Raw genomic sequence first — 13,089 nt, 5'->3', positions numbered from 1 at the left:
TCTTTGGTTTCCAATCATCCAATGTCATGGACAATGACTAAAATGCCAAGGGATAAGGAAAACAAGACTATATTTTGTCCCACTTTCTTATTTTATAGAAAAGCATTCATTTGGCAATAAAACTGATAGTTGGGAAGATTACAATACAGACTGTATTTGTTCATCACCTTCAATTATGAATAGTTTGGTTTAGTTTTCTTTTAGATGATTCGACATTTTTCCCCTTTGTTCCTGTTATTTTAAAAGAATATTGTTTTACATGCAAAGATAGAGAGCATGCTTTGCCTTTTTTGTGACATCTACATTTTTAAAATGCTTTGTTATTTCCTAAGAACAAACCACATGTATAAAAATGTGAAATTCATTATTTTGGGGTAATTAATATATGGTATTAGAATAATAAAAATATAAATGGCCTCAGTAGATCTTTCACACTAAAAGAAGGAGTTTTAGAAATGGCATCAACATCACATGGGTGTAGATTCCAAGTGTCCAGAATTTCAGTTACCTAGAAGTGGCAGGAAATTCCTCAAATCAGCATTTCTTGATTTATTTATGCCAGTAAACTTTTTTGAATTTACATTATTTTGTACTCTTAAAAATTATTTAGGATCCAAGGCTAGGTGGTGCCACCAACCTTTAATCCCAGCATGTGGGAGGCAGAGGCAAATAGATATCTGTGAGTCTGAGGCCAGCCTGGTCTACATAGTAAGTTCCAGCACAGCTAGGGTTACAAATAGAGACCCCCATTTCAAAACAAACAAAAATATTTGGGATCTAAATAAGTCGTTCAGCTGTTTGTATTCTATCTTTTGGTATTTACAATATTCAGCATTAAACAGTCATTAATCCACTCAAAATAATAAATATATCATGCTAATAATATATTTTTTGAAATGAGATATGGCCAATATTTCTTAAGTTTACAGCAAAAACAGCAGACTGAAGGCAAAAACATGATAATCTGTCTTCTGTTAAGTGAGACATTAGAGAGGCTTACAAAGATGTGAAAGAATATGCCTTATTCTGTAAAGGAATTTCATTTCATGAGCTCTCTTTGTAACAGAAAAGTAATTAATCTGCTACTCCCTTTTTCTATGAAATGTAAAGATTCTGACACATGAAATTTTGGAGGACACAATGTATACTTTCTTAAGCAATAATTTCCTGTAGATAAATTCAGTTTATTAATGTGCCACTAAGAGATCCATCCACAGAACAAGATACAACAATAAATGTTAAAAATTGTATATAAAATAGAAAAGGCTCTGTGGTATTTTTTCAGAATCCACGAATCCAGAATCAGAATCCATAATTGCTCTATAAAGATACATTAAAGTTCAAAAGTAGACAAATAAAATCATTTTATATAATAATTGTAAGAAGTGTCCTAAAAATACCAGAGGAATATTTCTACTGTGTTTCTTTAAAATCCACTGGTGTAGCTCTTCTTTGAATGACTCTCTAGTGACACATTAATAATATGAATTAGTCTCCAGAAGATTATTGGCTAAAGAAGTGGATAAATTGTATCCTCCAAAAGTTCATCTGTCAGGACCTGAATTTTCTTTCCCATGAGGCAGTGTGTGTGTGAAGTGCAGCTTAGTGTAAGGTGCTTTATTCATGAGGGCAGAGCCCTCATTATTGGACCAATGCCTTTTTAATTAAATAACTTATAGCCTCCCTCTTTTTTCTTCCAAGCATTGTGTTTGTTTTTCTTCTTTCTTCCACAAGTTGAAGCAGCACATAGCTCTCACTGGAAGTTGAACAGATGTTCTTGTACTTTCAAGCAAATCATGAACCAAAGTTTACTTCTTTATAAATTACCAGCTTCATATATTTTGTTATGCTAAGAGAAGGCAGATAAGAAACTGAGTTAAGGGCACTCTGCCACTTGATGAGGACTCAGGGTCCCCCTAGTTCTTCCTAATGGCCCCTTTCAGCCTTTCCAAGCTTCTGTATGAGGCTAGGATTCAGGTAGGGGATGTTTTTCTCCCTTCCTTTCCTTCATTCCTGTCTCTCCAGACTTAACTACCTGCAGTAAGCCTTCCTTCCATCTCACACCCATGCCCTAGAGACTAAGCCTTTTGGTGCGGGCCCAGGGTCGCCTAGTTCTTCCTGGAGGCACCTTTCAGTCTTTCCTTCTGGCCTATATCCATTTCTTTGTGGCTCTCTGATGCATTTATTTAATTATTCTTTATTCATAAAAAATCAGCAGTCAGATATGCAGTAAGTACTGAAATGATCAGAGAAGCAGCCAAGTCACAAATGATCTTCTATCTCTTCTGTTCCTCCATCCAAAAGGACTTAGATCCTCTCTAAGCTCTGCATTACTACTTCCTGTCTATCTGTCCTCAGTCCTCCAAAGCCTCTATAGTTAATTTTGGTCATCTAGTGGTTAGCCCTGCCCTCTGATTCAAAGCAAACTTTATTGTCAGAAAGTGATCAAAATATTACACATTTCTCCCTTTTTGTCTAACTAGAAAAGGAAAGTTTTAACTATGACATATTAAAACTATGTACACTAAGAACAATTATCAGGTAAGAATTACATTCACTATGTGCAATCCATTTTCCTTTGGCAAATTCAGAGAAAATACTCCATTATCTATCCTATCTTGGTGACTCCAAAGTTTTGTACCTAATTCACTTTTTATTGTAACTTTTATTACCAATCCAAAACTATCCTTTTTGGTCTCTCCACCTTATACACTTTAGACCTCTTTCGTGAGTTTCATTTTTAACAAGAAAAACTGTAACTATAACTTCATCAGAGACCTGAGATAGATATAATATTACCTGAGTAAACAGGAAATGCAGAGCAAACAACTTCTAAAACACAGAAATGAGAGAAACTGCTGGCTGCCTGGACTCAAGGTTCCTCTGCAACATTGGGACATTCCTTTTTGGACTGCAGGCCTAGAATATTTGACGTACTTTTCTGTGAAGGAGGAATTTTGAAGGACTGTCCTAACTTGTCTTGGCAAAGTTTGGCAGTCACCTTCTTTTGTGTCCTATTTGTTCAATTTGGACAGCGTACTATCAGCAGTTGAGGCAAGGGCAGTTTCTTGCCCAATGGCTAAATTTGCCACAATGAAAGCAAACTCCATATGGAGTTTCTTCAATGTCTGTCATCTTTTTTTGAAGTAGATTGGTGCTGCCAGGAGCAGACATATCTCACTGTCATGAAAAGCCTTATGTTATAAAACATCTTAAATTGCATATTCTATAGATATCTGAAGTATTTGAAGACTATCTGTCTACATAAAATATATCTATTTAACCTTTAAAATATACCTCCATGACTACATATTTGATTATTATAGATAACTAACTACTAACCTGTGTTTCTTAATTATACATTACATTTTTAAATGAGCTTCATAGGTACAATACATTAAACCAGAGTAGAAACAAATATACAATATGTTGCAGTAAAAATAACCTTAAATTTGTACCAATATACAAAAATCCATACCAATGTAAAATATTTGAGATTAATTGGTGCTCTTTAAATTAAAAGTAGATTCAATAATCTACCCTTTTATCCTATCATTCCTATATATCCACTTTTTCTGTTCAGAAAGAGATCCTTTAATCCAACCACATTTGCTTAGTTACCTCCCTTACCATGACCAGTAACAACTTGCAACCAACTCCCCTAAACAATGATAAACATCCATAACTCACTGAACAAAAAAAAGCAATCTACCCCACCTCTTGGGAATGTAGGTATCAAGTCAGTAGAGCATGAGACTCTTAATCTCAAGGTTGTTTGTTTGAGCCCCATGTTGGCATTTATCTAATTATTCTTTATCAATAAAAAATTGGGAGTCAGATATTGGGATAAGAACCTAAATGATCAGAGAAGTGGTGGAGAACACACAAGCAACCTTCTATCACTTCCATTTTCTCCATCCAAAAGGACTGAGATCCTCTCTAAGCCACACCCTACTACTTCCTGTCTCTCTCTCTCTGTTCTCAGTCCTCTAAAACCTCCATGGTTAATTTTGGCCAGCTAGTGGCTAGCTTTACCCTCTGATTTAAAGAAAACTTTATTGTCAGAATGTGATCAAAATATGACACAATAGCTTTCATGGTAAAACAAATTTAAACAATTTCTGTTCACCAATTCAGCTTTATAGAAGGCACTAACTAGAAGGAAATTTTCAGTCTGAAGGGCAGGTTAACTACATCAAAGAGTAATCTCAGATCAGTTACTCAAAAGAAGTTTGTACAACAAAATAATGTAAATTAATAAATGCTGCTCATTAATATCCCTCAATATTACTGGTCTCAATTCCCCAATAAAATTAGAAAACAAATCCATCTCACTGTTGCATCTAAGAAATACACATCATCATCTAAAAGTACAAGGATGGAAAGGGTACGAGGATGGAAAGGGTATGAGGATGGAATATCAGTGGGGCCTTTGTGAAATCTTTGTCATTGCTTCATTTCTGTCAATGAATTCCAGCCAATGACTACCAAGAACATATTTTTAATTTTCCAGTTCAGATTTGGTACTAGGTTCTGAGAAGGAAAACACCTATTATTGGAGTATCATAAACATTTCAGTAAACAGCTGTTAGAAGAGATACATGATATTTAAGGTTCTGTTAGAAGGTCTAATGAAAAATTTAAGGAAATACCTTTGCTCTAGATTGAATGATGTTGAAAAGTAAAACATTCATTGCTTCTATTATTGGGTGTCTGAATTTGTTTAATTTTGTGGATTTGAAAAAGTTTAACCCACTTATTTTCTAGGTATTAATGTATTTGAAGTACATATTTATTTTTAAATGACATATAATATAATAATATATAATATATTCATTCACACACAAAGTACATCATTTTAATGATATAATGGAATTATTTTGAGTCCTCACACCTAAGACAAGAAGTAATTCATGACAAGTCTATGCTTTTAATTGTTATTTTTGCTCCAATAAATAAAGATAAAAGCAACATGAAAATGTGGAGATATTGTTCTCACTCCCATGATCAATAATCATTATTAAAGAATGACTGAAAGATCCTTAGTCTTACATAAAATAATTCTAATAAAACACATTACATGAGAAGCCCATAGCAGTGCAGAGGAAGAAATTGTTATATCATACATTAAAAGAGCTTCTTTTTGTTGTTTGTGTGTGCTATGTATTTCTTTTGAGAGTTTGTTTTTTGTTTTAATTTGTTTTGTTTTTTAGGTTGAGGTTGATGGTTGTTGGTTGTTTTTACTCTTTACTCTTTTGACTCTTACTCTATTGGGGGCCCCTAATCCAGCTCCCAGATAAATACACACACTGACTCTTATTCTTTCTTATGAATGCCCTGTCTTAGCTTGTCTTATTTCTAGTCAGCTTTTCTTAAATTATCCCATTTATCTTTTGCCTCTGGGCTTTTATCTTTACCTTATGTAACTTTCTTCTTACTCTATGGCTTGCTGTGCAGCTGGGTGGCTGGCCCCTGGAGTCCTCTACCTTCTCTTGCTCCTAGACTTTTTTCTCCCATAGTTCTCCTCTTATTTATTCTCTCTGCCTGCCAGCCCCACTTATCCTTTCTCCTACCCAGCCATTGGCCATTCAGCACATTATTAGACCAATCAGGTATTTTAGACAGGCAAAGTAACACAGCTTCACAGAGTTAAACAAATGCTGCTGTGGAATAATCCTTCTGTACACTGTATAAATATATGTTGCTATGACTGGTTTAATAAACAAGCTGACTGGCCAGTACCTGAACAGTATGAAGTTAGGCAGGAAAACCAAACTGAGAATGATGGGATAAGGAAGGGCAGAGTCAGGGGAGATACCAACCAGACGGAGAATGAGTCAGATACACAAAATGGGATAGTGGTAAAAGCCAAGAGCCTCGGGACAGCACACAGATGAACAGAAATAGGTTAAGTTGTAAGAGTTAGTTAGGAACAAGCCTGAGCTATCGGTCAAGCATTTATAGTTTATATTAAGTGATTATATTAGAGTAGCTATGGGACAGGAAACAACACCTATAAAATGCAACATAAAAGAATGCAACACATCTTTGCATCATTAAGCAAATGTTCCACAGCATAAACAAAAGTAACACATCTTAAAATAATATTCTATAACAGTGGATGTTTGAGGCTTTGGTGGGGATTTTGTACATTTAAGACATTTTAAATATTTATTGTTATTTATTTATTTTATGTTCATGGGTGTTTTGCCAGCATGCATGTCTGTGTACTGTATATGTGTCTAGTGTCTATGGAGATACCAGAAGAGGGCATTGGATTTCCTGAAACTAGAGCTACAAATTGTCGTCAGCTACCATGTAGATCATAAGAACTGAATCCTGGTACTCTTCAAGAATAGCCAGAACTCAACCACTGAACCATCTCTCCAGCACAGTTTTTAGATACTTTGATCAAAATTTTTATTTGGAACATTTCTTTCAATTCACATGTAAGAACAAGTACTACAAAGATACTTATGTCATACCTTATTATCCAAATGGAAGCATTTTTTAAATATGTAAACCATTACAAACATGATATTTATATCATCAAGGTACAGAATGTTTCCACTTATGAAGATTTTTTGTTTTGACCTTTTATAGACACAAATCTTTCCCACTATGCACTCTCTATTAAACAATTGTCCCTTAATATATTAACCATGTTTGTAATTTGGTCATTGTAAAAATACCATACAAATAGAGCTACATATTATGTAGTCTTTGAAGTTTAGGTTTTTCATTCAGAATATTTTCCCAGAAGTTTGTGAGGAGCTGTATATGTCAATAGGTCATTTATTTTATTTTCAAACAATAGTCTACTCTATAACATATTATATATAGTAACACTGAAGGATCTCTGGCTTCATTTTAAGTTCTACAGAGGTGTAAAAAATAAATAAAAATTTTACATTTGAGAGATACAATGTCACAGTTTAATGCCTATTTACATTTTAAAATAATAATCTCGCTTATTATACAGCTATGACATCTCATAGTCACCATTCTTGTGAGAAAGATATATACATGAATTATTATAATCTAATTTGAAATTAAAAAATAATTTTGTACTTGTTTTGTACTAAGGATCAAATAGAGGGCTTTCCACGTGCTAAATATGAGTACTATCACTTCATTGTACTCATAGTCTATAATAAATTAATATTAGTACAGTTATCATGTTGTACATTACATTTCAAGGATGTAGTCATCTTATAACTGAATTGGTACTCTTCTATGACTATCTTTTTACTTTCTCTATCCTCAGCCTCTGCCCATCATCATTCTATGCCCTGGTTTCTGAGTCTGATTTTTAGATGCTGTACTTAAGTGAGACAATGAAACACTTGTTTTTGGCTTATTTCACCTAGCATAATACCCTCCATGTTAATCCATTTTGTTGCAAAATTACATCCTAAGCCCTATTGAGGGAACTCTGAACCATTTTCCAGCACAGTTGGGAGAAAAGCGATGCAATGATTTGTGCCTGTTGAAGAAGATCATTTATTTTAAAGGATAAATAATATTTCATTATATACACAAACAAATACCAATTACATTTTCTCCATCCATGTAGGGCCCTGGTCTCCTCCCATATTGAGTAAAGCCATTGCCTGCTTGCCAACCTTGACCAGATGTCCTCCCTATGAAAATTCCCTGCCAGTATCCACCCTTCTGAATGCTTAAAGGAAGTTTCTTGTTTGTGTATCCTGCATATTGGGCGTTAACAGCTTAGATGCAAGAATGTTCGGTATCGAACTTCTGCCCTCCGGGGATCCTCCATTTGTGCCATAAGCCTGTATTTAAGGTTTCCTCCCTCTTTCAATAAACGGCATTTGGCATTCGGCATTCAGCCGTGGCGAATGACCCGCTGTCTCTTGTCTCTTATTTTTTCATCTGCAGCCCCTCGCTTGGACATGGTGAACCGGTATCTGTAACACGGGCGTTACCGCAACACATCCATTCTTCTGTCAACAGATACTTAGGTTGTTTTCACACCATGGTTGTGTTTAATTAATTTGAACCACTTCAGAAAATATTCTATTTTTATTTTCCTGATTTAGTTTGAACCCAGGACTTCTTGACTGAAAAGTAAAGTGGCCTTTCCACTCTATGTTGAAAATGAAGAGAAAATTACAGTAGTATCTGGATTCACACAGCTCAGATAACCCAAAGTGTTTTATTGGGAGTGTATGTTTGATATTTCAAAATTAATTCTCTAGATGCATCACTCTGAAGACCACAAAAAGTTTGAAATTTAAATGTAAGGAGTAAACTCAGCCCTCAAACTAGTAGTCAGTGAAAAATTACTGGCTGTATCAGTTACATAAAGAAGATTCTGTAATACCTGGTCAGCAAAGGTTTTGTTTGTTTATTCTTTTTATTTTTATTTTTATTTTGAGACAAGATTTCTCCATTTAGCTTTGCGCCTTTCCTGAAACTCACTCTGTAGTCCTCAAACTCACAGAGATCCACCTGCCTCTGCCCACCCTACCCCCACCCCCAGTGCTGGGATTAAAGGTGTGCACCACCGCCTGGTCAGAAAATGTTTTTATAAAGAGACAGAGAGCAAGGTAGGGTTTTAGTTTATTTTATTGTTTATTTTGTTGGTGTGTTGTTGTTGTTTGGTTTTTTGTTTGGTTTTTACTTTATGGGTCACAGTCTCTGTTGCAACTCATCAGCTGTTCAATTGTAGCAGCAAAATAGAGATAGACATCACTCAAGAATATTCAGTAAATTTTTATTTTGTGCCATTTTCACATCACAGTTCAAGTACTGCAATAGTATCTCCATTAATCACATGGGTACATTTCCTAAATGTAGCTATCAGCTTCATCTGCTTAATGGTCTGCTCTAATCATGTCGATTATCTTGCTTGAAATTTTCAGTAACCCATGATAATGCACTATTTCTGTGGTACACCCTTACATGAATCTAAAAGCCCTACAAATTTCATTTTCTCCTAGTTTTCTATTTTCTTCTCTGCCCTCAACTAGTACACAGTGCTTCAAGCAAACTACTCACATCAATCTCCAAACACAGTAGACTTTCTTATCTCCAAGCCTTTGTATGGATTTATTTATCTGTATGGTCTCTAGTTCTACCTTCTGCCAGTTAAATTTTTACCCAGATTTCTGTCAACGTTTTGTTCAAATTTCACATCTTTCTTACTATGTTGGAGAAGATCTTTATACTTTTTGAACATCCAAGAATGTGTAATCATTTACATTTTATTTGGGATTTTAGTTCTGTGTCTACTTGTTTCTTTTAGTATGTCCCTTCAACCTCTAGATTGCAAGTACAAGTCATATGTATGTATTCTTGTATTTATGTGTGTATATATGTGTAAGATATATATATATATATATATACACATATATATATTGTGTAAGAGAGAGAGAGAAATGCTCAGTTATTTTATTGCAATAAACTAAGCTCAGTTGAATTGAATCTTGTGATCAAGTTAGGAACCACATAAATATTCTTGATCTCATTAAGTCATCTTAGAAATCAAAAAACTAGTATGTATATGTATATATATATTATAAAATCTTTATCTCTAATAAGGATATTTTACTTGTCAAATTAAATACTCACATATGTTGCTACAATCAGTCCAATTTATTGGAAAATTTTGGTATGAATTGAACACAACTGATATCATTGAAATGTCCAAGTTCTCAAAATCATCTTTAAAAATTCTGTGATTCTTTTCTATTTTTTAGTCAAATTATCTTAAGCTTGTTTTTACATTCTTAAAGTAATTGTCATACCTCTCTATTCATGAGAGATTTCCTCTATCTGTCAAGAGGAAAGAACAAGAGATAAATAAGCTGGCCTTCAGTTCCGGCTCTGCTGTAAAATGTAGATAAAAATCCTTGCCTCAGAGAATTTTTGCAAGAACTAAGGGCAAGAATACATGTGAAGTAAATGCTTTTGAAATAGAGAAAAATAAGACAATGAAGTCAGGTATTGTTACATGCTTAACTGATCTTTAATGAAAATATTAGATCAGCACAATGCATTAAAAACATAACTAGATTAAGTCGTATGAAAGTCTTACTTTTTTTCCTTGGTTGAAGAAAAATGTATAGATCCCAGAACAGTTGATTTGATCAAGTCATCTTAGCAACCAAAAATAAACAAGGCTAAACAATTCAATTGCTAAGTGAATAACCTTCCAAAAATCAGCCTGGCTTGTCAAATCTGGATTCAGATTTATTCCAAGTGTTTTCCCTTGCTCTTTGCATTTCAGTCTAATGATATTTTAGAGTATACAGAAACAGGAAGCCAGTAATGCTTTTGCTGAAGTCATCCTTGGTCCTTTTCCTTGATCAGATCTCTTGCAGCTGTGTGGTAACTTATACCAGATTCTCATGGGGGAAAATGTGCGTGCTGATTCAAGAAGTTACCATAGAATCTGGCAACATCTTAGTGTTTTTCTCTAATTCAATCATTTATCTCATCACCCTTATAAAAGAAGTTTTGTGTACAAAATATGGAGCATTCCACATTTATCCAGAACCTTTGAAAGTCACAGAGAGGGTAAAGACATTTTGTGAGGGTTTGAAAGTGACATTCAACAGAGAAGCACTTTTTCCAACCCTATGTAGGTTTCAGAACAGAAGCATTATCTAGTCACATTTTTAACAGAGTCATCATAATCTCCTGTCTGTTGTGGAACAATCTTTTTGTACACTGTGAAGGTGTGTTGCTCTCATTGATTCAATAAGAGCTAAATGGTCAATAGCTAGGCATCAAGAGGCTAGGCAGGACTTTCAGATGGGGAGAGAGCTTGCTGGGATGAAGAAGGGCAGAGTCACCAGCCAGACACAGCCAAAGCAGCACATGTATAAGATGAGGTAACAAGCCATGAGTCAAGTGGCAGGAAGTAAATTAATAGAAATGGGTTAATTTAAATTATAAGAGCTAGTTAGAGACAAGTCTAAGCTTGGCCAAGCATTTATAATTAGTAATAAATCTCTGTGTGGTTATGTGGGAGCTGGCTGGTGAGACAAAATATTCTGCCTACAGCTGTCTTCCTAGAAAAGTTGTTTTATTTTGTGAAGCAGAAAACAACTTATAAAATGAGCAAAGATTCTACCACTAATATTTAATATTCACAAGGAATATAGGGAATCATCTATACTCAATGTTTTAAAGAATAATTAGACAATGTCTAGAAACAATTTAAACCCATACAGCCACTGACACAGCTATTCAAATTTTGTAAAATTCTCACGGAAGTTTTCATAAGCATAGCAATGAGCAGATAATGAGATGGTGTCCCATTATTTTGAACTTATCCTGAGACAACTGCAGTAACATTAAATCACACAGTATATAAGTAGTGGGAATCCAATTTATTGAAACTACTAGTACAGCACAGCAAGAGTTTTACACACTTTACAACTATTAATATATTTAAATCTAGCAACTACCTAATTATACAGGAAGAGGAATTAGGAAAGGAAAAGATAGCTTCCTGGAGCTGGAGAGATGTCTCAGCATTTAGGAGCACGGGTTGCTCTTCCAGACAACCCAGATTTGATTCCAGGACCCACATGGCAACTAAAAACCATCTGTAACTCCAGTTCCAGGGAACCCTACACCCTCTTCTTGCCTCCAAAGCACTGTATGCACATAATACCCAGACATACATGCAGGCAAAACACTCATATAAATAAAATAAAAAATAATAAATCTCAAAAGAGAAAACATTTCCTTTTTTCTGTTTGATGAAAAAAACAGATAACCAGAGTTCTGATTTCTCCATTATAACACAGAACATTTCATGAAAGATCTAGTTCCCTTTTTACTCCACCATACATAACACTATTTTTGACTATGTAAACTGGTCCTATTTGAGTATCTCAAATATGATCAAATATGTTCAGGAAACTGGACATGCCAAGAACCCTGAAATTGTTGTAATAAGAAAGATTCATTACAGAGTAAGTGCTCTTAAATTTGTATCTCCAGAAAAGAATATTTTTCTAATACCAAAACTGTTATTCCACAGTCTCGCTGACTGTCTTCTTTATTGTTTCAGACACACACTCAAATGCCATATATCTGAAATTGAAGTTAACAGCTTCCCCTTAATCCCTCTTCCTTCTCTTGTGTTTAAAGACACTTCTGTATCAGGAATTTAAATGTCACTATTCCTCTCCTAATTTTAGTCCAATATTTAATCTATTTCTAATAATTTCTGTGTGTATGTGTATGCATGTACATGTGAGTGTGTGTGTGTGTGTGTGTGTGTGTGTGTGTGTGTGTGTGTGTTGTATTCACATGAGGTCACAGAAGAACACTGAATATCTTCTATCACTATACTTTCTTTCCCTTCCTCCCTTCCTCCCTCTCTCCTCCCCTCCCTCCACTACTGCTTTGTAACAGGGTCTCTCACTGAATCATAAGTTCACTATCAGAACACTGGTGTTGGGGCTTCAGGAGTCAGCAGCTATGTCTGGCTTTGTACATGGTTGCTAGGGCTTCAACCTCAGGTTCTTGTGGTTGTAGAACAAGCACTCTTACCCACTGAGACATCTCCCTAGTCCCTCCCTTGACCATTTTATCTCTGAACATTCTCTTTAATTTACTGATTATTCTCTGTGTTCACTAATATCAATCTACTTTGGATCATCATTCAGCCTGTATGATAACATTTTGGCTATCATCAGAGTGAATCCAAGCAAATTCATGAGTGACACTTCATTGGTTACCATTTTGTATAAATTAAGCCTATGTTTATTAGCATTGCTTGAAAAATTATATATAATTTAGACCTACATTGCCTGTTCAGTTTTAACTCCTACCTTAGTGTTTCATCTCCGGCTACAATGAGGACCTATATTGTAGTATATATGGCCATATCAAACAACAAATATCCTCACCTAAACTTTGGTATTAATCTAGCAGTCTTGAGCCATGGGTACAACTGTGTGAGGACAGAAAAACTGATTTTAACATGCATTTCATAGAAACTCAAAAGAAGCCATTAATTTGATTAATTTGGATTGACCAATTGGCACACTTATTCCACATGAATCCAAACTGCCTGCTCCTTCCCAGTGATTCAGCTTAGAC

This window comes from Peromyscus leucopus, chromosome X (genome assembly GCF_004664715.2).
Source record: "Peromyscus leucopus breed LL Stock chromosome X, UCI_PerLeu_2.1, whole genome shotgun sequence".
Classification (NCBI taxonomy): domain Eukaryota; kingdom Metazoa; phylum Chordata; class Mammalia; order Rodentia; family Cricetidae; genus Peromyscus; species Peromyscus leucopus.
The sequence above is the reverse complement of the archived record's forward strand: the minus strand, read 5'-3'. Positions refer to the sequence as shown.